At 36.3% G+C, this 22,335-nt stretch overlaps 1 pseudogene; it reads right to left on the reverse strand.

Annotated features, from left to right (window-relative positions):
- Window positions 1-356: 356 nt before the first annotated feature.
- On the reverse strand, window positions 357-9,624 carry LOC123387275 (annotated as a pseudogene).
- Window positions 9,625-22,335: the final 12,711 nt, after the last annotated feature.

Below are 22,335 nucleotides of genomic sequence, written 5' to 3' on the forward strand. Positions count from 1 at the left end.
TAGGTTAGTGCCCATCTATATCTGCCCCAACTTTTTATTTCATGGTCCTTTTTTCAGTTTTGCTTTGTTTTATTTATTTATTTATTTGATTTTATTTTCTGAGAATATCGACTGTGTGTTCCACCAGGTTTTTAAGGAGACTCTAAGAATACTAAGAAAGTTTATCCAAGATAGCAATTAAGATCTTTGTAATAACCCTACGTGATTGTAGACACTCCTTCACTTTCTCTGATGTTTATTTCATTTTTATTTTATTGTACTGTACTGTATTGCACTGTATTTTATTTTATTTTTATATTTTTTGGTTTTCCCAAGGAGTTTATTTAGTCAGACCTGGGGACAGGAAGGCTCTACATCTAAAGGAAGGTGTTGGGTCTCTTGGTGGTGAAGTGTCCCTTGTGCTGGCAACACAGGACCCAGCAGGGCAGCAGGAACTTGATCTTGGAATTGAGACTGCTTAACTGCCAGAAGGCAGCACTTTCTGGCTGCAGTCTCCTCCACCTTCATGATTTGGATCTGGTGTGCCCGGGTTTGTGTTCTGGGCACACATCTGCAGTGGTTAGGTCCTGTTACTCCCGGTACGTGTTTTGGGTGCTCCTTCAGGGTCATAGAGCAGTCAGATGCCAAAGTTCTTCACTACAAGGGGGATTTTTTTGAACAACTGTCCAAAGTAGACAATTTCCCCTGAAGACTTCCTCAGATCTAAAAGTGAAAAGCAAGGTACCAGAAACAGGACTTGGTGACATCATGATTAGGTACAAGGATTGCATGTGATCCGGGGTGGACTGTGGCACTTGGGCTGACGACAGGCAGTACCCTCCCATTTTGTACTCTGACAGTGTCCCTGAGGCCTTCGTGGCACCCTCTCTGCTCTTGCTACCACCCAAGAAAGGTAGTTTTTTGTCATTTTAGTTGAACTTACTTCATCTCTCCATTAATGCTGATAGGTCAGATCTTGAAAATTCTGAATCCCTAGATAACAAAGTACTTAATAAAAGGGGTAGCCAGTGGGTGTGGATGGTCTTCTCAGCAGCCTTAACAAACTGTGTGACATTGGATGAGTCATTTAATCTTGATGTTCCTCAGCTACTTTGTCTTGAAATGGTAATGCTAGTAGTTACTTTACTTCCTTTGTAGGATTACTATGAGGATAAAGTCGAATAAGTAAAAAGCTAAAACATGTATATGCAATTCATATATCTATATCTACATAGATATAGATATAGATATGGATGTATATGAAACATCCGAACCCTGAGTGTAAATAAGGCAAGTATTTGCTTTCCATTACAGTGGTCCATCAACAAATCTGTTGGCCAACATTCTGATATTGAATATTCACATACAATATAGTAGTTCCATTTAATCTGAGGGAAGAGTATTTAAGCCTTCCCAACACAGGACTTCCCCTTCTGCTCTTTAAGTATTTTCCTAGGTGTATGGAAAGCTATATGTTAGGGTAGTGAAAAAGGTAATCAGATGAATTTAAGCTTTTATCTCTATCTTACCATTTACTAGATCTGGGTCCTTGGGAAGTTAGTCCTTTATGAATGTCAGTGTTCTTTATACCTTTGAAGAAATCAACTATAGATTTATTTTCCTAACATCAGTTTTGTGCTTGTATAAGTCTTTTGATTTTTCCCCCCACTACCTACTTTTTAAAGTCTAATTATAGTGTTGTCTTGAATTTACTGGTGTTTTATCACTTCCTCTAGGATCATCTGTGAATGCTATAAAAATGTTATTAGCCTATTCCTATAGCAGAGAGAAATTCTTGAGGATCTGCCGAAACTTCTGAAGATAAATTTTTTTTTCTTAGCTCTGTTTATTAATACCTCAATTTTTAAACTACCCTTCTTGAAGTAAAGCAAAAATACCCTGTAAAGACTATATCTAAGCTCAAAGTGAAGAAAAGCTAGATCATCACAATTTTGGCCCTTTTTTCCTGTTTTCTTGTTTAACAAACAATTATTCTTTGGGTAACTTGAATCCATTTAAACACAAAAATTTAATTTTAGATTAATTTGTTTCTAATACCTTTTTAAGTGATCCTGAAACATATATTTTTCTAGAATTTTCAAGGAATATCATCATGTAAATGACTTCAGTTTCTCTTGTAAAATATATCTATGAAACAAATAAGAAATGACTTTGGCTAAGTTATCCTGAGAGTAAAGGTAAAATACAAAGATTTGTTAAATTTAAAAGTAAAGGAATTAAGAGGATAGCTAGCAGATATGTCTTTGTTCCTTCCTTCCCTTCTTTCCTTTCTTCCTGTATTATTTAACTATAATGTTAATAACATCTGCAATTTACTTGCAGTGGATTCAGGATAAAGAGAGAGGAAAATATGCAAAAATGGAAAATGTTAACAATTAGTGGAAATTCACATTTATTGTACTACTCTCACTTTTTCCATAGGTTTGACATTTTTGAAGATATAAATTAAAAATGTGTATATATATTTAGCTCCTAAAATATATCAGGTACTTTCCTAGATACTGGGATAATTCAGTATTGGACCAAAAAACAAAGTCCTTGCCCCCTGGAGCTTATGATATTATGCAAGTAACAACCATTAAGCCAGTAGTTACACATTTTTTTTAATGATTTGTATTAACATATGATGTATTATTTGCCCCAGGGGTACAGGTCTGTGAATCATCAGACTTACACATTTCACAGCACTCACCATATGACATACCCTCCCCAATGTCCATAACCCAACCACCCTCTCCCTACCTCCCCATTTCCTGGCAATCCCTCAGTTTGTTTTCTGAGATTAAGAGTCTCTTATGATTTGTCTCCCTCCCGATCCTATCTTGCTTCATTTTTTTTTCCTTCCCTACCCCCAAACCTGCTACTCTGCCTTTCAAATTCCTCATATCAGGGAGATCATATGACCATTGTCTTTCTCTAATTGACTTATTTCACTCAGCATCATACCCTCTAGTTCCATCCACATCAGTGCAAATGGCAAGATTTCATTTCTTTTGATGGCTGCATAGTATTCCTGTATGTATGTATGTATGTGTGTGTGTGTGTGTATATACATATATCTATATATATATCACATCTTCTTTACCCATTCATCTAGTTACACAATTCTTAAAATCAGTGTTGGTAAGTAAGATGAGTGAGCCTGATGTTTATGTAGGATGCGTCTGACTCCTTGCATCTACTGGTCCAGCCTAGCATTGGAAACCTGGACTGGGTGATTGTTTAGCTTCAGAGCCTTCATATAGGACCAAGTCACTGGTCTCAAATCAAGAAAATTAAATGCTATATCTGGGCTTTTATCTCATGTTCTTCCCAACCTTTTAGTCCCCGCTTCACCTTGCAATCCATGGGATCTATAGCCTACTTCTTTTTATATATATATAATATATATATTATATATATAATTATATATTATATTATTTATATTATATATTTATATTTTCATATTTCTGAATGAAATATAATATATTTGAATGAAATATATGAAATATACATTTTCATAATATTTATATTATATATAATTATATATTATATTATATATTATATATAAAATTTATATATAAATTATTTATATATATATATAAATAATTTCAAACACTACTCATGATATAAGGATAAGATGTAGGGAAACGATCTCTTGAACTCTGAACTCTGCCAAGTTTTAGATTCTGAGCAGAAACTTTTCTTGGAGTCATACGATTAATAGACTACGAATGGATGCATTGCATATAGTTTCAGGGACATTCCTCTGACAGGAAGCTGCTTGCTTTCAACTTCCTTTTCCCAAAGACTGGATTGGGGGGGGTGGTTAAGAGCCAGCTTTCACTATTCCAACAACCATGTGCATGACCTTGTAGAGTAGTCACCTCTCAGGCCTGGATCATGCCCCTAGTCCTGTCCTATTACTTAAGAAGAAAATAAAATTAACTCTGGTTTGAACTGCCCTGATTTTAGGTTTCTTTTCTTTCCTTTTATTTATTTACTTTTTAAGGTTGCTTTTTTTGGAGTCAGTTTGGCCTGTACTCTAACTAATGCACACCCTAACTAAAAATCCAGGAGTCATAATTGAGTTTTCCTTCTTTGTGCCTCATTTTTTCTTTCCTCCTAATCCTCCTTGACCCTTGTTCTAACTATTGAAGTAGTCACAAGTAGACTTGGCCTCTGAACCTTCCAACTCCCTCATCTCTTCCTTATTCTTCCTTTATCTTTCTGAAGCCCAAGCTGCATATTTGTATTACTTGTACTCCTCAAGGATATTAGGTCCTTTCCCTGTTTGTGTTTTTAAGTGCTGCATGTTTTGGCTTTACCTCCTATGTCATGCCCAGGTGGTTCTGAGAGAGGACAACCTCTCCCAACTTCTTCACTTACTGAAAGTCTCATAATTTCTGAAATTCTAATAAGGCTGGCTTTACTTTCACCTATTATGTGAAAATCTTTTCTCAGTTCCTCAGATTCAACTCATAGTTCTTGTACTATTTATACAAAACTTTGCTTTTACCTCTTTCAGAGTGTTTTATTCAGCCAAATATTATAATTTCTTTAATATATACCTATCTCTACCACTGGAATATAAACTCCATGAGAATATGCACTGTATTTTATTTTTCTGTATCATTTTCATTGCTATCACCCACAGAAACTTGCATATTTCTCCATACATCAGACGTAACAAAAAATATTTATCGAGTTTACTGACTTAAGGAAGGTTAAACTCCCCAATTCCTTCCTGAATTAGAATGATCCTTGCTGGAAGCCAAGAGACTCACAGAGAAAGCTTATAAGAGAAAGGAAATCAGAGAGAGGGGAGGATTTTATACCCTTCCTCAAACTGGGTGTTTTAGTTTATTTACTTTAAGCAAGACATGATTTCCATTTTCTAAAGGGAAAAATCCTGACTATATTATAAGAAAACGATAAGACTTTCTGGACATGAAAGAATTCTTACAAATAACTTTTGGATGAGTTAAGTGTAAAAGAATCAGAAACATACAAATTAAATTTCCCTTGAGAGACATAAGGCTTAAAAATAAAGAAGAAACATCTTTGAAATAATAAAGAGCTCAAAACTTTGAGAAAAGATTTTAGAAAATAAAATACTAAAGTTTAATAATATGGTAAAATTGAACTATAATGGCCCATTTTTCAGTATTTTTACTCCCTACTAACTTCCCCCAAATATGGACGTTTTCTAAATGACAGTCTCTTTTAGAATCATGGTTGGACTTAAGGGTCTCAATTATCTATCCTCTTACTTTATCAAAAAATGGTAAGGAGAACTTTTATTTAATAAGGCCTTACAATGCAATAAGTGTATTTCCAAAAATATCTCAATTTATCTGAACAACCATCCACATTTTCCAGATGTCACTGTTTTTCTTGAGTCTCCAGTCCACGCTCTTGACTGTATCATATGCTGCTCTAGCATGACCTGCGAATCTTGCAACTTCTTCTAACTTCACAGATTATTATGGGGTAAAGGAATTTGTTATCTACCCTGAAAGTCTCACCATAACTTTGGGAAAAAGAAATAATACCGGCCTCATTTCTGAATTTGCTTATAACATTAATTTCAAATATATTTTGATAAATTGTGATTAGTTGGCCAGTGTGTGATATTAATAGTAACAACCAGGTAGAGAGCATACTTTCTCATGTCAGGTGTTTTGCTAGGTATTTTAAACACCTAACCTAATTCTCCCAACAGCCACATAGAAAAGTTAATGTTATTCCCAGTCCACAAACAGAGAAATGAAAACTCTGAATGAGTAAGTGAAAAGCTCCTAGGAACACAACTAGTAGAGGTAGGGGTTTAATCCATATCTGTCTAATTCAACACCTTATACTCTTTACTACAATTATTTTATTTTTAAAGATTTTGGTTATTTATTTGACAAACAGATCACAAGTAGGTAGAGAGGCAGAGAGAGAGGAGGAATCAGGCTCCCCGCTGAGCAGAGATTCCCAACTCAGGGCTCGATCCCAGGACCCTGAGATCATGACCTGAGCCAAAGGCAGAGGCCTTAACCCACTGAGCCACCCAGGTGCCCCATTTTTATATTGTTTTTGCTTTGAAAGCTTTAAGCCATTAATAATAAAAATAGTACCATGATCATGAGCTTTATGCATATCAAATTGGAATAGTATACAAAATTAAATTATCAAGAGCAATTATTTTCTCTTGGGAAAATTTGTTCATGCAGGTCTGTAATTTTGTAAGATTAAAACCACATCAAACTATAGCTCAAAAATTCTTATAGGTTTATATATTAGCACTGCAATAAAATGAACAGGAAAGCTACCCATCTATTGCTTTGTTTTACTTCTTATCCTGACAAATGGAAGCCTTATCTACAGACAGGAACTCTCTGGTGATATTTAGCTACTTTATCTTGGTTAATCCATGCGATGGAGTGAGATTTGTTAAGTAAGCAATAACACACGACACGATGCACATTGCACTGTAATAAAGCCATGCTTGAGCTTTTTGGTGATGCATTAACATCTTACTCTGTTAGATGCTGTCATTCTTTAAAAAGTACTCTGGTATTAGCCATTCATGTCTTCATACCCTCCACCACTGAAAATAAAGAGAATGGGATGTAGGGTGAGAACATGGTTTTTTATTCCCACTTTCTATCAACTTTTAATAGTTTGACTTGGCAATATAGTCAGGTCAAAAATCAAAATAGTACAAAAAGATGGCCAGGGAAAGGCTTCACTCTCTCCTACCTTTCCCACCGTGATCCTTATCGCCAGAACAGGTAATCATTCCTGCTAGCTTCTTCAGTTTATCGTTTAGAGATCTTCTACGCCCATGCAAACAAATGCAAACATATATTCTCATTTTCTCTTTCTTCACTGTGTGGCCGCATACTATCCACACGGTCCTGCCCTTCGCTTTTTCACATGATTTCACGCCTTGGAGATCTTTACAAATATTCTGGCCGTTTCATAGTATTGCGTTATTTAGAGTCAGTTTGTACTTATTTAACCAAAAGTTTCTATATGAGCTAGGAAAACATCTGGGTAAGGAGAAAGCATATACAAAAGAATATAATACCTCCCAAACGTGCTTGCCTCTGTCTTCTATCCCGTTTGTGTTAGGGGCCATTAGGCCCTAGCCCCCATTAGTGGCCAGGTGTCCTGTGATTAAATCTGGCTAAAAATATAGGATCAGAAGGGACACGTGTCATCTCCAGAGGCAGTGAAAAACTCACCTGTGATCTTGATTCTCTCTGCCAGTATGCAGTGAACAAGAAACTGTTTGTCCCTGACATGACAGCTACGAAGATGTGGGCTTTGACCACTTCACATGCTTGAGCCAATTGGGCTGCAGACTCTCTACCAACCTGCAGTGGGCATGTGTTGTTTCGTTATGATTTGGGGCTTATTTTGATATCCTATGGAATCATGCATCTCAGACTGGAGGAAACTTTGATAATGTTTAATGGCCAAGTCCTTAGGATGTGCAGGTTTTGTTTTTGGTTTTGGTTTTTTTTTCCTGGAGAGTCATTAGTAACCATTAGGTTCCTAAAAGCAGTCCAGAGCCTGGAATAATTTTAACATTATTCATCTGGCTACACCTCTCATTTGTGGACAATAACGAGTGCCAAAGAGACAGGGTTATTGCTTGCGAGGCTCTGGCTAGATTGTAGATGTCCTTTCTCTCCGTTCTGCCCACGCTTCATCATGGCCCACTCCTGGAGAGTTCAGTGGCAGTCTAGAATAGGCCAATGGCATTAAACACACAGCCCCGGATAGAGCTAGCTTCATCAACATATATATCCTGTTAGTAGTGATGCGCGGCCACACAGCCATGCTGTCTTATGTACTTGACTACATACAACTGGTTCATAGTCTTCTTCATTTCATCTCTTCAAATTCTCAAGCCAAAAATTAAGGAGGTAGTCCTGATCTGTCACTTTAGCCAAACCACCAAACCACCAAAAATTAATTTCATTAGTCTTTCTTTCAGAATATATATTCTGAATCTATATGTGTAATTTTGAAATATACCCAAACTGTTTAGCACCAGGCTCGTCACTGCTGTCACAATGCATGGGCCTCCCTTAGGTGATGCTGACAGCTTCTTCTCTCCCCACTTCCATTCATAACACCCTCTGAACTTTTGTGAGGAAAGCTAAATTTCCTTTTTGAAAAGTAAATCTGAATGTCTTAATGGCTTCTTACTACATTGAGGAAACAAAATATATTTTTAAGCATAGCCTATCTAGGGGAGGAAACCTTTTCATTCTTCCAGTTCAGGTTCTTTAGCTGGTCTAGTAATTTAATTGACATAAGACAGGCGAACAGAACAAAAACAAACAATTTCATACATATGGAAGCTTACAAAAATATGAGACCTAAAGAAGTGACCGAAGTATGCCTTTTAGATAAAGGAATAATAAATTTTTGAAGAATTGACAAGACAAAGAAGTTGGGCTTAGGTTAGCAAGTTAATGAAGAAGTAACAAGGTTTGTTTACACAGCCTTCTCAGCCCTGAACTCCCTAGTCTGGGGATAAGGATGCATTCTACCCTCCAGGTGGAAATTTATTTCCTGCTTTCAGAGAGAGAGGAGAGTCCCAGTGTTCTTGCACAGGCCATTTCTTAAGCAACTTTAATTCAAAATAATCAACAAGTCAAGGTGGCATATTTGGGGCAACCTTCCCTGAACCCCATCATTATACGGCTCTTCCCAATGGACCCCCAGCTGTGTGACTGGTTTCATCAGTGGAAGATGCTTCACAGACACTTGCAGGGATAAATATTCCTTATTCTGGTATCTCCTCAAAGGTCATCACCAGGAGGGTCCTGCCCTGACCACTCCTTGCCTCTACCACTCTCTATGCATTCATTTTATAGACATTAACATTTGATTTAAAAAATATGCTTATTTATTTATGGTCTGTCTGTCTTCATCTACATTGTAGGCACCATGAGGTTGGGGAATCTCATCTTTTTTTTTTTTTTTCTTTCTTTCTTTCTTTTTTTTTTTTTTCTTTCTTTCTTTCTTTTTTTTTTTTTTGCTCAAAATTGGGTCACAGTACCTAGAACACCAGTTGGCATCCATTAGTACTTAATATTAATTGAATCAGTCAATCAGTGTTCATTCTCCAACTCTTATCTGAGCTGTTGCTTTGGTAAGAATTCTCTTCCTTTTTCTTCTGTCATCTGAGCACTGCCCATCTTTCAGGGATACACTTCTATGATTCAGCCACCTCTTGCCTCTCCTTTTCTATTTCTTTTTCTGACCCTTACAACAGTGGCAGCTACGAAACAGGCCTTTTGATCTTGACAGGAGAGAGAGTGTCATGTGAGAAAACATTCTGCCCTGGGATTTTAAAGACTCACCTCATATCTGCTTTGGATTCTAGTACTATTGGGGTATGATCTTGGATAACTCATTTAACATCTCTGAATCTCAGTTTTATAATCTGTGAAATGAAAACTATAAAAAAGGATTCCAATGATGATAGGCTCCCTCGGAGCTGCCTCCCCACTGTGCTGAGTCTGTATTCATTTAATACACACAGATTAAAGGACATGGTTCATGTTTATGGATACCTGAAAACACAGTGTTAATGTAAAAGATCACCATCATCATTGTCATCATCATCGTCATCGTCATCATTATTTGTTGTGTGAAGCTCTAGTTCACCTCCCTGATTGAATTTTCTGGGTGTTTCCTATCAGCAATAGTAACAGTGTCAATAAGGAAACCCAGGAATGAGCCCTTCAAGCTTTATGGCATTTGTTCCAAGAATATTATAAGGATATTATGAGGCCTCTTATGAAGTTAAAAACATTATTGCTTGTTTTATAACTATGTTTTATGTAAAGTAGGAATTTTCTTTTTATACCATAGAAAATACGGTGTCTTTTAGCAAGAATGGAATTACAAGGGCACCAAAATTTTATGTCTTTCATCAAATTTTCACCAATTGGTGTTAGCAGATAACTTCCCTAGTTGTAGAAACCTTGTTTTCCTTCCTTTAATTAATTGGCTACTGACTACAATGAAATGAGCTGCTTTATACACACACACACACACACACAGACTCTTTTTCACCTGAGCCAATTCTGTAATAACCCTCAGCAGCATCATATCAATGTCTGTTATCTAAGTGTGTGTATCATGCTTATACAGCAGACTGCCAAAGAACCTCCTCAAATGCATCTTGCACAACTAAGCAGTGAAAACTTGCTCATGCACTCCAAATCAGACTGTGTAAGAGCAGTAAATTGTTTCCTTGGTGGTTTTGACAACATCGCCTCTGAACATAATTGAATGTCATTCGTTTATATGTTTGCAAATAAGGTCCCAGTGACATTGCACCTGGGAATGTGTACACTTGGTCGTCTGTTTATGACAGAGGAGCCAGACATATGGCCTGTGGCCTCGGTTTGGCCCCAGAGCTGTTGCCAAGTCCTCCTACCAGTTTGCAGCCAGTCTGCCCCGTCACTGTGAATCAGCTCTGTCAGAAGCAGTGCTTCCATCAATAAATGAGCAGAAATGCAGCTTCCCCAACTGCCAACTCACGGGGCCTCCCGGCTCTGAGATGGCAAGAGTCCTTGATATGTGCAAGAGAATGTCACATGTTATGCAAATGAAAGAAGAATGATGAGGGAAGGAGAAAGAGAAATGCAATGACAACTAAACAGACAGATCTAGAAAAAGAGAAAAAAAAAAAAAAAAGAAAAGATCCAACTGCATGAAAGTCCCGAAGTGTGAATTTTAATACCTATTCTACTCTAAAACATTCCTGGGATAGTGGGCAAATCTCTTTTACCCCACGGATCTCAATTTCCTCTTCTGTAAAGTAAGAGAGTTGGACTAGTTTTTCAACTTTTTTTTTTTTTTACCATGAAATATTTTAATTTTGTCAGATTTCAAATTGTAAAAGATTTTGTTGTAAGTAAACTGTATTTATTAATTTTTCCCAACTATTATTAAGTGAATTTAGAATCAGACTCATTGGGTTGGTATAGTTTCAGGAAAAAAAAAAGTGCATAGTGACTCTCTATACATAGAAATCCTTGGATTACGGAAAATCCCTTAGACCTATAAATGTTCCATGGATTGTTGTTCTTCTTGAAAACATATCTTTTTAGGTTTTTCTTTCAATAGATATTCAGTAAACACTGTGCTAGGCACTGGCAATGTTAGTATTGAATAACAAAAACCTTTCCTTTTTTTGTTTGTTTGTTTTTAAGGTTTTACTTTTTTTCATCAGAGAGAGAGAGTGTGTGTGCACAAGCAAGGGGAGTGGCAGGCAGAGGGAGAAGCAGAGCCCCCTTGAGCAAGGAGCGTGATGCAGGAGTGAATCCCAGGATCCTGGGATCATGACGTGAGCTGAAGGCAGATCTTTAACCAACTGCCACCCAGATGTTCCACAAAAACTGTTCTTTTTTTTTTTTAAGGTTTTATTTATTTATTTGACAGAGAGAGAGAGAGATCACAAGTAGGCAGAGAGAGAAGGGAAACAGGCTCCCTGCTGAGCAAAGAGCCCAATACGGGGCTTGATCCCAGGACCCTGGGACCATGATCTGAGCTGAAGGCAGAGGCTTAACCCACTGAGCCACTCAGCCACCCCCACAAAAACTATTCTTAAGGAACTTCGTAAGTGGTAGAGAAACTAGCAGAAAAGTCCAATTCAGCAAAAATAGAAAATATAATAATAGAGCTAAAAATCAAATGTAGGATCAAGAGAAGGTCTATCACTCAATAGCTTCATTGAAAGAAAACAAACAAACAAAGAACAATGACAACCAAACTCTATTTGTAGAGACTCACTTAACATGAGGAACCATCTGTTCATATTGCTTTACCAAAGTGTGCTGCATGGAACCAAATCCCTAGGAGACGCTCTTTCAAAAATAGAGTCCCAAACTTAATTTTGCTTGACAAACACAATATTTTCTATCCCACTCTGAAAGATTTATAATGCATATTTGCATATTAAAGGCTCTAGAAAATCCCTAATGTAAAGAAACATATTTAACTTGGTTTGATATAGATTTTTTTTTCAAATATTTGACCAAGGAATCTACTTTTGTAGAATACAAAATAGTGAACCATAGGTTAAGGCCCTCTAAACATGGCTCTTTTTATTTGTGTATGTTTATGTGATGGGAACACTTAAGACCTACCCTCGCAGCAAATTTCAAGCATACAATAGAGTGTCATTAACTGTAGGTGCAATAGGTGCAATGCTGTACACTCGCTCTCCAGAATTATTCATCTTATGTAACTGGAACTTTGTCCCTTTGACCAACTTTTCCCAATTTCCCTCTCCATCCTGTTTAAATGTAGCTCTTGGAATAAACAAGATGAAATCAGAGCCATGTTTCTTTTTTTTTTTTTAAAGATTTTTTATTTATTTGTTTGACAGAGATCACAGGTAGGCAGAGAGAGAGAGAGAGAGGAGGAAGCAGGCTCCCCGCCGAGCAGAGAGCCTGATGCGGGGCTTGATCCCAGGACCCTGGGACCGTGACCTGAGCCGAAGGCAGAGGCTTTAACCCACTGAGCCACCCAGGTGCCCCCAGAGCCATGTTTCTTGATCACATTATTTGGTGATCCACGGCCAGCCTCCTCCTATAAGCCCTCAAGACTTACAAGACTGGTATTACTGAGCTGTACTTCAGCAGTTTCCATTTAAAAAGAAAAAGCTCTAGGAAATGCATTGAAGTTTTTATAAAGATTTTGAAGTTGCTGCTCACACATCACTCAGCAGAAATTCAGAATATAATTTTCCTTCAGGTACTGTTCTCAGCAATGGGGTATAGCTTCTAATAGTTTGTTTTTAATCATGTTGACACTTTGACTTAACTGGTCACTGTTGGCAGAAAATATCAGAGTAAAATTTATGACCTGTATTTGAAAATATGGAGAAACTTACATGCATATTTAGGTATTAATTTCACCCTTGATTTCATCTTGCTATTCCTTTCTCATTATCCACCTAATTTTCTCATTTTTTAAATTTGTGAACACTATGGTTTTTTAAATATTTATTTATTTGACGGGAGGGGGAGAGGAGAGGAAGAGAGAGTCCCAAGCAGACTCCACACTGAACAGAACCTTATGTGGGGTTTGATCCCAAGACTCCAAGATTACATCCTGAGCTGAAAATAAGAGTCAGATGCTTAACCGACTGGGCTACTCAGGCACCCCTGAAAACTATAAATTTTATAAATATTGAAATTCAGATAAGTATCAGTCTAAAAATTCAAACAATTTAAAATGAATTAAAAATTCCACGTTCATCCTTCTCTCTTTACCTTATCAAATTTCTATTCTCCCTAATTGTATTCATGGTTATAAACTACTTTGGGCTTTCTAGATCTAAATAGGTCTATCTAGACCTATTTGGTATTTCTAGATCTATCTTTCTAGAACTAGTTAACAGGGTTTTATTCTATGTTTTATTTTATTTTTATAATTTGTATGTCTGGGAATTTTTTCCATGTCATCTTTTTTAATGACATTATATTCATATAATAAATAAACCTTCCCTTAATCATTCCACTATGGGTATTTTCCAGCTTTTTCCTTTTCAAACAAGGGTACACCAAATATCCTTATACATATGTCAGCAAAATCACATTTTTTTCAATTCAAAAATATTTCTTAAATATTTTATTTATTTATTTGAGAAAGCACTCATGAGAGAGAGCATGAGAGAGAGAGGGAGCACGAACTGGGGTGGAGAGGAGCAGAAAGAGAGAAGACTTCCTACTTCCTACTTAGGGAAGCCAGATACGGGGCTCAATCCTAGGTCCCTAAGATCATGACCTGAGTCAAAGGCAGACACTTGACTGACCGAGCCACCCAGTTACCCCTCAATTAAAAAGTATATTCTTTAAGATTTTACTTATGTATTTGACAGGGAGAAAGATCGTGCACAGGATCAGAAGCAGGGGGAGAGGGAGAAGCAGACTCCCTGCTGAGCCGGGTGCCCACTTAATCCCAGGACCCCCAGATCATGACTTGAGTGGAAGACAAATTCTTAACAATCTGAGCCACCCAGGCACCCCTCAGTTAGAAAGTGTTAGTTGATGGTGATTATTTGGTTGATAATTATTTTAGGATATTTTTGGTTTCCTTTTCTTTTCCTTCGTGTGTGTGTGTGTGTGTGTGTGTGTGTGTGTATGTGTGTGTGAGATTCATCAGTGAGCAAGAAAGTTAAGCTGCCCTTCTGCAGCTTAAAAGTTAATGGTGGAGACAGGTAATTTAAAAATATAAATAGTAAAAAGTAAATTGTACAATGTGTTACAAAGTGACCAATCTTATGGAAAAAAGCAAAAGCAGAGCAGGAAAAGTAGCTTAGAATGGTGTGGATTACCACTCTAAATAAAATGATTAGGGCAGAACTTATTGAAAAAGTGACGCGTGAACTAAGACTTGAATGAGGTGGGGAAGATAACCATTGGTAGATCACTTTCAGCCCAGATCTTGCAAGACGTAGGAGGACTTGAGAGTTTACTTCAAGTGACATGGGGATCCAAGGAGGGTGTTAGAAGAGGAGGCACATGACCTGACTGCTGTTTGTTGACTTGTATGTTGAGAATAGATCATACTGAGGACAATACAGGTGGGTGCAGGGAAACCAGAGAGGAGCCCGTTACAGTAATTTAAGAAAAAGATAATGGAGCACAGGGGAGAGTAGTAGAAATGGAAGAGGAAAACTGTAGCCAGAGTGGAGGACAGCTAGTAGATTGTTTGTATGCTGATGACAACGATCTGGTAGAGATGGGGAAATGATGTTGCAACAGACAAGGGGCATTGCTGGAAAAGGTTTTTGGGTAAATAGAAGCTCCTGGAATCTAGAAGTTATGTGGAGGGATTGGCTTTTGATTGTGGTACAGAGAATGCTCCCCTGGCAACAAGGTGAGAAGCAGAGAATGTGGGTTCATATATGGTAAGTGAGTAGATGTGGGACTCAGTGATTTTCTCTCTCTTTTTTTAAAGTTTTTTTTTTTTTTTTAATTTGTTTATTTAGCAAGCTCAAGTTGGGGAAGGGGCAGAGGGAGAGGGAGAGAAAGACTCCCAAGCTAACTCCAGGCTGAGCATGGAGCCCAAGGCGGGGCTGGATCCAACAACCCAGTGATCATGACCTGAGCCTTAATCAAGAGGCAGACGCTACTGACTGAACCACCAGGCACTCCCAATGTTCTCTTTATCATTTTCTGTTTTATTCATGAAATTGGATGTACAGTTACCAGCTGGGAGTAAAGAGAGGGGAGGAGGTACTGTAAATATACAGAAGGAAGAGAAAATGTGAAATCGAAACAGGAGAGTGGAGGAATTAATTAATTGGAAATTGCATGATTGCCTGACTAGATTAAGAGATCCCATTAGATTTGTGGTTACGATTTTAAAATGAGATTCATAAGGATGTTGTGTATTTTTCCCTTTAAGTTTAGTTAGAGTTGTAGGCATAGAGAACGGTGATCGGGATTTAACTAAATTGTGGTCTCACCAAACAAGTAAAAATAATAAAACTCAGGCAGACAGTTAAGGGTATATGTCAGGAAATGATTATAAGGATTACCCATGGAATTTAAGTTGGATAAGGTAGAGGGGGGAGATGAGAACATCAAAGGGGTGAGAGACAGTAAAAAGTTAGTTGAATCAATTGATTAGATTTTCCAGTGGGAGCAGAGTATTTGGTGTTTGAAACTGGAGAAAGTAAATTAGAAAGATCATGATCAGAGGGGCGCCTTGCTGGCCCAGTTGGTGGAGCATGCAACTATTGATCTTGGGGTCATGAGTTCGAGCCCCAGGTTGGGTGCGCAGATTACTTAAGAAAAAGATAGATGGTGATCGTAGAGGGACACATGTAGCTGAAATTATGGAGGGGTTGTACTTTATGATAGAGAATGTGACAGAGTACAAAATCACTAGAAAATGGAATTCAAGGATCAGAGAATTTAGGGTGTCACAATGACTTACCTGAAATATTGAAATTACAATTGAAAACAAAGCCTGTGTAAAAGAGCAAATGAGCCAGAAGCTGAAAGTCAAGAACCAAATAGGGTAGATATGTCTAGGAATGTAAGGCAAATTAACAATGAGAAATGTTGGATGATAGGACTAGATGACATGAGATTCAAAAATAGGAAATTTGGGAAAGAGGACAAAGAGACTGCATTGAAAGAGGCAATGAGGAATAATAAAATGCACCTACGCCGATACCAGCTCCAATAAGGGAAAGGTTGTGGGAGTAAAAAGAGCTGTCATCTGACAGATTTGCAGGGAAACCAGCACCTTTGGTAGGGAGCCAAGTTTTCATTAGATAAAGAGCAAATTAAACAATAGAAAAGTGATTGTAGATGTAAGGAATTTTTCTAAGGATCAACTGCGAATTCCAGAGAACACAATGGAAGACTATCTGAAGATGGAAAGGTATAAGAAGGGGTATGACTGTGGGGTGTACAGAGAATTACAGAGTTTGGGTTTAGGAAGAGAGAGATACCTTGGAAACTATGTAAAGATGAAAGACAAAAGAAATTAATTCTGGTGGATTCAAGGAACATGATGGTTATACAGCATGGGTTAGGAGGGATATGGGTCTTTGGAACTCTTTCTTGATTCCAGTCAGTGGAAGCAAGAAAGCCTGGGTATTTGGTCACTGGATTAATAGATATTCATTGAGCACCTACTACGTATCATACATTGTTACAGGTGCTAAGGATTCAGCTCTGACCAAAACCAAAACACTGTCTTTACTTTATGAAACTTACATTCAAATAAAGGCAACAGAGAACAAATAAACAACTGGGAAACATTAATATCCAGTTACTAATAAGGGCCACAAATAACAATGAACCAGAAGAGGGAGATAAAGAATAAAAGGAGTATTATTTTCTATGAGGTATTTAGGGAAGATATCTTTGAAAAACTGATAGTTGAGTAAAGTACCTGAATGAAATGAAGTAAGTTTTGCAAATAACTGAAGGAACAGAATTCAGACAAAATAATAGCAATTATAAAGACCCTGAGAAAATAAAGCATTGCGTGTATTTAAATGACAGCAAGATAGACAGTATGACAGGTGTACAATAGGAGAGGGGGGGAAGAATAATAGGGAGTTACAAGAGGTTGGAGCAGCAGCCAGGATCCTGATTCAAATGTATGAATAGTAAGTGTGTGTGTGTGTGTGTGTGTGAGTGTGTGTGTGTGTTTAAGACATACAAAAGATATATCCATTCCCAGGAAGTTTTAATAGACTCTACATATCTTCCCATAAAACTCCAATTTACGCAATAAGATGGACCACTTTTATAACTCTTCCTAAAATAAAATTAGTAATGATCTTTATAAATGTACCTCATTTAAGGGGCAATATTATCACTTAAATATGTATTTTAAATGTTTGCTGGTTATTTGCATATTATTTATGTTTGATTATTTTTGTTCATTATTTTATTTGTTTAAGAATTATATTTACTTGGAACTTTTCATTTGATATGGATTTCAAATCCTTATCTATGATATATGTTGCAAATATACACTTCTGGTTTGTCACTTGCATTATCATTCTGTTTTAGTATAAAAAAATTGAAATTTATATATAGTTGACTGCATTATTCTTTTCTTTCATGGTTTCTTAATTTTATCTATACTTGAAAAAATTTATCCAAAAGAACACAGAAATACAATTTTATATTTTCTTTTCCCATATGTTTATAATTTTTATTGAATTCATAATTCATGTTATTTTTTAAAAGATTTTATTTATTTACTTATTTATTTTAAAAGATTTTATTTATTTATTTAGTTGACATGTTATTTTTTCGTTTTTTTAAGATTTTATTTATTTATTTAACTTATTTATTTGACAGAGATCACAAGTAGAGGCAGTAAGAGAGAGAGGGGGAAGCAGGCTCCCTGCTGAGCAGAGAGCCTGATGTGTGGCTCCATCCCAGGACCCTGAGATCATGACCTGAGTAGAAGGCAGAGGCTTAACCCACTGAGCCACCCAGGTACCCTGTGTTATTTTTTTCTTATTGTACCACATGTAAATTTTGTATGTCCTTGCAACTACTTTGGGAATGAAGTGTGGAAATTAATAAATGGTAACAGCAAACCTTTAAACATTGCTTACAGTTCATCAGGTGTTATTTTATAATTTTCACATATATTAATTTATTGAATCCTAATGACAACCCTATGAGGTTGGTGCTATAATAGGCTGTTATTTTACATGTGAGGAACCTTTATACATGTATGTGTGTATATATATATATATATATATACATTCCACTTTCCCAAAGTGAAAACACTGGTTAGTACTATAGCAAGGCTTCAAACCCAGAAAATCTGGCTTGCAAGGTACTATGCTGTATGCCTCTCTCTCGTAAGCTCTTAAATTATGCCTTCTGAAGTCTGGAGGTAAGTGTTGGAATTCACATTTTAACTGAGTGTTGAGAAATGAGTAGAAGTTTGGCAAAAGGAAATGTAAAGAAAAGCTTGCGCAATAATACAAGCACTGTAAGATGGTGTTATTTTCTGGATTTGGAGAGAAGTTCTACTACAGACCAGACACATGGAGTGGAGAATGGCAGTTAAGATGAGAACGGAGAATTTCCATGAAAGAGTTTAGATACCATGCTGAAAGTCAGGATCTTATTCTGAATGAGAAGGTCACAGTTTGATGCTTGCTGCAGTAGAGTATAGAAGTTCTGATTTCCAGTTCTGACTCAATACCTAGTTCTCTGAAATTCGGCAATTACCAAATTTATCTTGATAAGATTCATCTCTTAAGTGAGAATAACATTTGTAGTTAATTTAAAGATTTAAAGAAGTAATGAATGTTCAGGATTTAGCCTAAACTCTGCCAGTATTATGCATGCAGTACTTTCAACTCTTATTATTTCTAGTCGAAGGAAACTTGGATGAGAGACAGTGGGCAATCCAATCAAAAAGAGAGTGCAGGTGTCTTTTAAGTGGTAGCAGGTGTGGGTTTGGGTAACCATTTGGGTTTAGAGAGTAAGAAAAGAAAAGCAGATAAGGATGACACTGATATTTTGAGGTTTGGAGTCCAGGTATGTGGAGATATAAACTGGGATCAAAACGAAGGAGAGGGAAGAGATTTAACGGTGAAGTGTTGAGTTTGTTTTTGGAAATATTAAAGTGAGATGTCTGGAGTTTATCTGTGTTCTGGCCATTCCCCTGTTAAGAAAAGATACAGTAAAAGCGGTTTATAAAGCATTGTCTCACATGGAAGTCTCTCTTAATCAATATCTCCATGTTTTACCAGTGCAATGAAAAATTATAAAGTACCCAATGTTGACTCTGAGAAACTGTAATAGCTTAGAGTGCCTTTTGAGTCACCAAAGATTAAATTATGAACAGTATAATTTTATTGTTCAACATAAGATACTGCATTCTAATTACATAAAAGTAAGAAAACCTCCAATGCTATGGGTACAGAAAAAAAATACATTCCAGTTTCTGGGACAATCTCAATTTTAAGTTGATTTGTGTAATTTATAAACGATTTTTAAAATAAATAAAAACATTTATAGAGTTCATACATCGAATGTTAAGTACCTTTGTCTGTCTAGAGCATAGGCCACAATATTCAGGTGTTAGCAGGAAATGAAATGGAATTCATGAGCAAGATAGAATCATCAAGGGATATTGTGGCAATTGGTCCCCCCAAACAGAGACACCATTGCTCTGTGGTTGACTCTAAAAACTCTCTAGTTTATTATGCAAAAATGCCCTACACTTGTGCTATACTGGAGCAAATTAAATTTATTATGCTGTTATGTTTCCATTTTTATTATATCTGAATGCTGATACAGTGTTTTCAGAATGCCAGATTAGGGTTTTCAAATTAGAGTTTAAAAACCTTCTTCCAACCTGAGGAAATTAATTTTATGAGCGACTTAAGCATCTACACTCTAAAAAGACACCTGCTTTCTCCTGGTAAATATATGACTTTAAGATAATTTAAAGAGCCTTTGAAAGTTAAAAAAATCAGCAAAATCTACTAATAAAAATAGACAAGATGCTCAGGGATTCAAAGTAGGTTAAGATATCAAAATATAAATGCCATTTGAAAGGGATTCTTGCACTAAATTTAGGGTTTTAGCATTTTGACACTGATAAATCTTGCTGCAGGGTTCCTAAATCTGATGAGAACACCTGTTAGTGATGCACAAATGCCTGAATTAAAATGTAGTTTTGATATTTCAGTTATTAGATTAAAATCAGAAACCTTTAAACACACAGTAATTTATGTAGGATTCTTTTTGTGAGGGACTTTTAAAGCAAAGATTGACTCAGTTTGATTCTGGAAAGTTTCTAAATTGAAGAGTTTAAGTGAATATGCTTTGTCCAAATGATGCAATTTTATTCCATATCAAATGGAGAAGTCAAAAAATGGAGTATGATATCATGCTGTTAAGACATAATGAGAAGATTTAAAAATTCTTTTAAATAAACTCTTAAATGGAAATATTCATAGAAGATAAAAATATTCAGGTGGTGTGGTTTGACCTTTCGAGTCGTATAAGAAAGATGAGTCCAATTCATTATTCATTGAGGTATTGCTTATTATAAAATAATAGACTTCAAGTGCTTTATATATAACCATTAGAATGATCTGTGCAGAACCCAGGCTCCATAATGCAATTGAGTAATGCAAAAAAATACCTGTAAGTTGAGTGACCCAGATGATAAGCAATACTACTATAAAGCAATTTTTAATTAACTTAGAAAATAAAAGTATTATAGGAATACTTTTGTAGCTTAAATATAATAGAAAACTTTTCACTCACCAGTCTTTGCTTCAGTATTATTCAGTATTGTGTATGGATATAGAGAAATTCCCTTGCTTTCAATAAATTTTTCCCCCAAATTGTCTTATTTTAAAGCATTTTAAAAACAAAACAAAACAAAACATGTTATACCTGTATACATAAATAATGTAAAAACAAAAACAAAAACCTCCAAACCTAAGTCTTGGAAAATGTTATCAAAACTAACTTCTATTTATAATTCCTTCTGAGATATCCCTATGAAAAATTTAGTAGAGATGGGGGGGCTTCTAAGTCAAATGATTTTATTTGCAATTTGAACCTTCAAAAATTGATAAAGTAGCACACAGACTTAAATTTTACAGAAATCGAAGTTTCAAATGTGTCTTCCTACTACAATATAGGTTTTGACCACTAGGACATAGCACTGATAAGTATATTAGTAGGCCCTCTTGAATAGACAGTGATGATAACTAGACAAAGACAGAGACGTGAGCTAAATTATTAGAATAAATATCTTGAAGTGAATTTTAAAACAGTCTTCTTGTGATAATGTATGTATATTAAAAATAAATCAGTAAAGATTGGGTAAAAATAGTCATTTTTCAAATACTTTTCACAGCTTTTTAAGTCTGACTTACATTCTGGCTAAAAAGGAGAAAACATACTGGTAATCGTGTTTGAAAAACCTTAGAACAGCAAAGTGCTAAAGCTTGCCAAATCAACTTAACGTGACTTTCTTGTGACTGGTATGCTGAGCACTGCCCCAAGTTCTTCAGCATGATAATATGTCCCCCTTCTTCCTCAAAAGTCTTCTTAATTTTGAAGAATTTCTTTTGTTTCTTTTGGTGAGTAGTAATATAATTCTAAATTGCATAGGGTGTATATGCTCTCTAGATTACTATGCAACAGTGGGGCTTTGTATTTTAACATAAATGAATCTTTAAAGGAGCCAATTGAACCATTGACTGGCAGGCAGTGCCTTCAGGCGATACTTCAAATTCATCATGGCTCCACTTTGCATGAAAGTCCACTTTGTAGGGTGAAAGCTAGTTCGGCAACTGTTATCTAATTTAAAAAGAGAGGACAGTTTGAGAGTCATATGTAATTCTAGAACCAGCTGTACTATCAACAAGGTAATTGTTATTATAAAGTCCTGTGGACAGGGGCACCTGGGTGGCTCAGTGGGTTAAAGCCTCTGCCTTTGGCTCAGGTCATGATCCCAGGGTCCTGGGATTGAGCCCTGTCATGGGGCTCTCTGCTCAGCAGGGAGCTTGCTTCCCACTCTCTCTTCCTGCCTGTCTGCCTACTTGTGATCTCTGTCTGTCAAATAAATAAATAAAATATTAAAAAAAAAAAAGTCCTGTGGACAGATAAACAAGGACAGTTTTAATCTGGAGTAAGAATAAATTGGAGAAAGGTTAAGGGATTCTGCCATATGTTTTGGAGTGAATTCCGCATATAGTTCTTATGATGAGGTATGTAGCTTTAAGAGTAGGTAAGGAAGATGAATAAAAATAGTCAATTTTCACTTACTTTTCACAGAGGTTTCTAGCTTACA

This window comes from Mustela putorius, unplaced genomic scaffold (genome assembly GCF_011764305.1).
Source record: "Mustela putorius furo isolate JIRA1106 unplaced genomic scaffold, ASM1176430v1.1 tig00003853_pilon_pilon_pilon, whole genome shotgun sequence".
Classification (NCBI taxonomy): domain Eukaryota; kingdom Metazoa; phylum Chordata; class Mammalia; order Carnivora; family Mustelidae; genus Mustela; species Mustela putorius.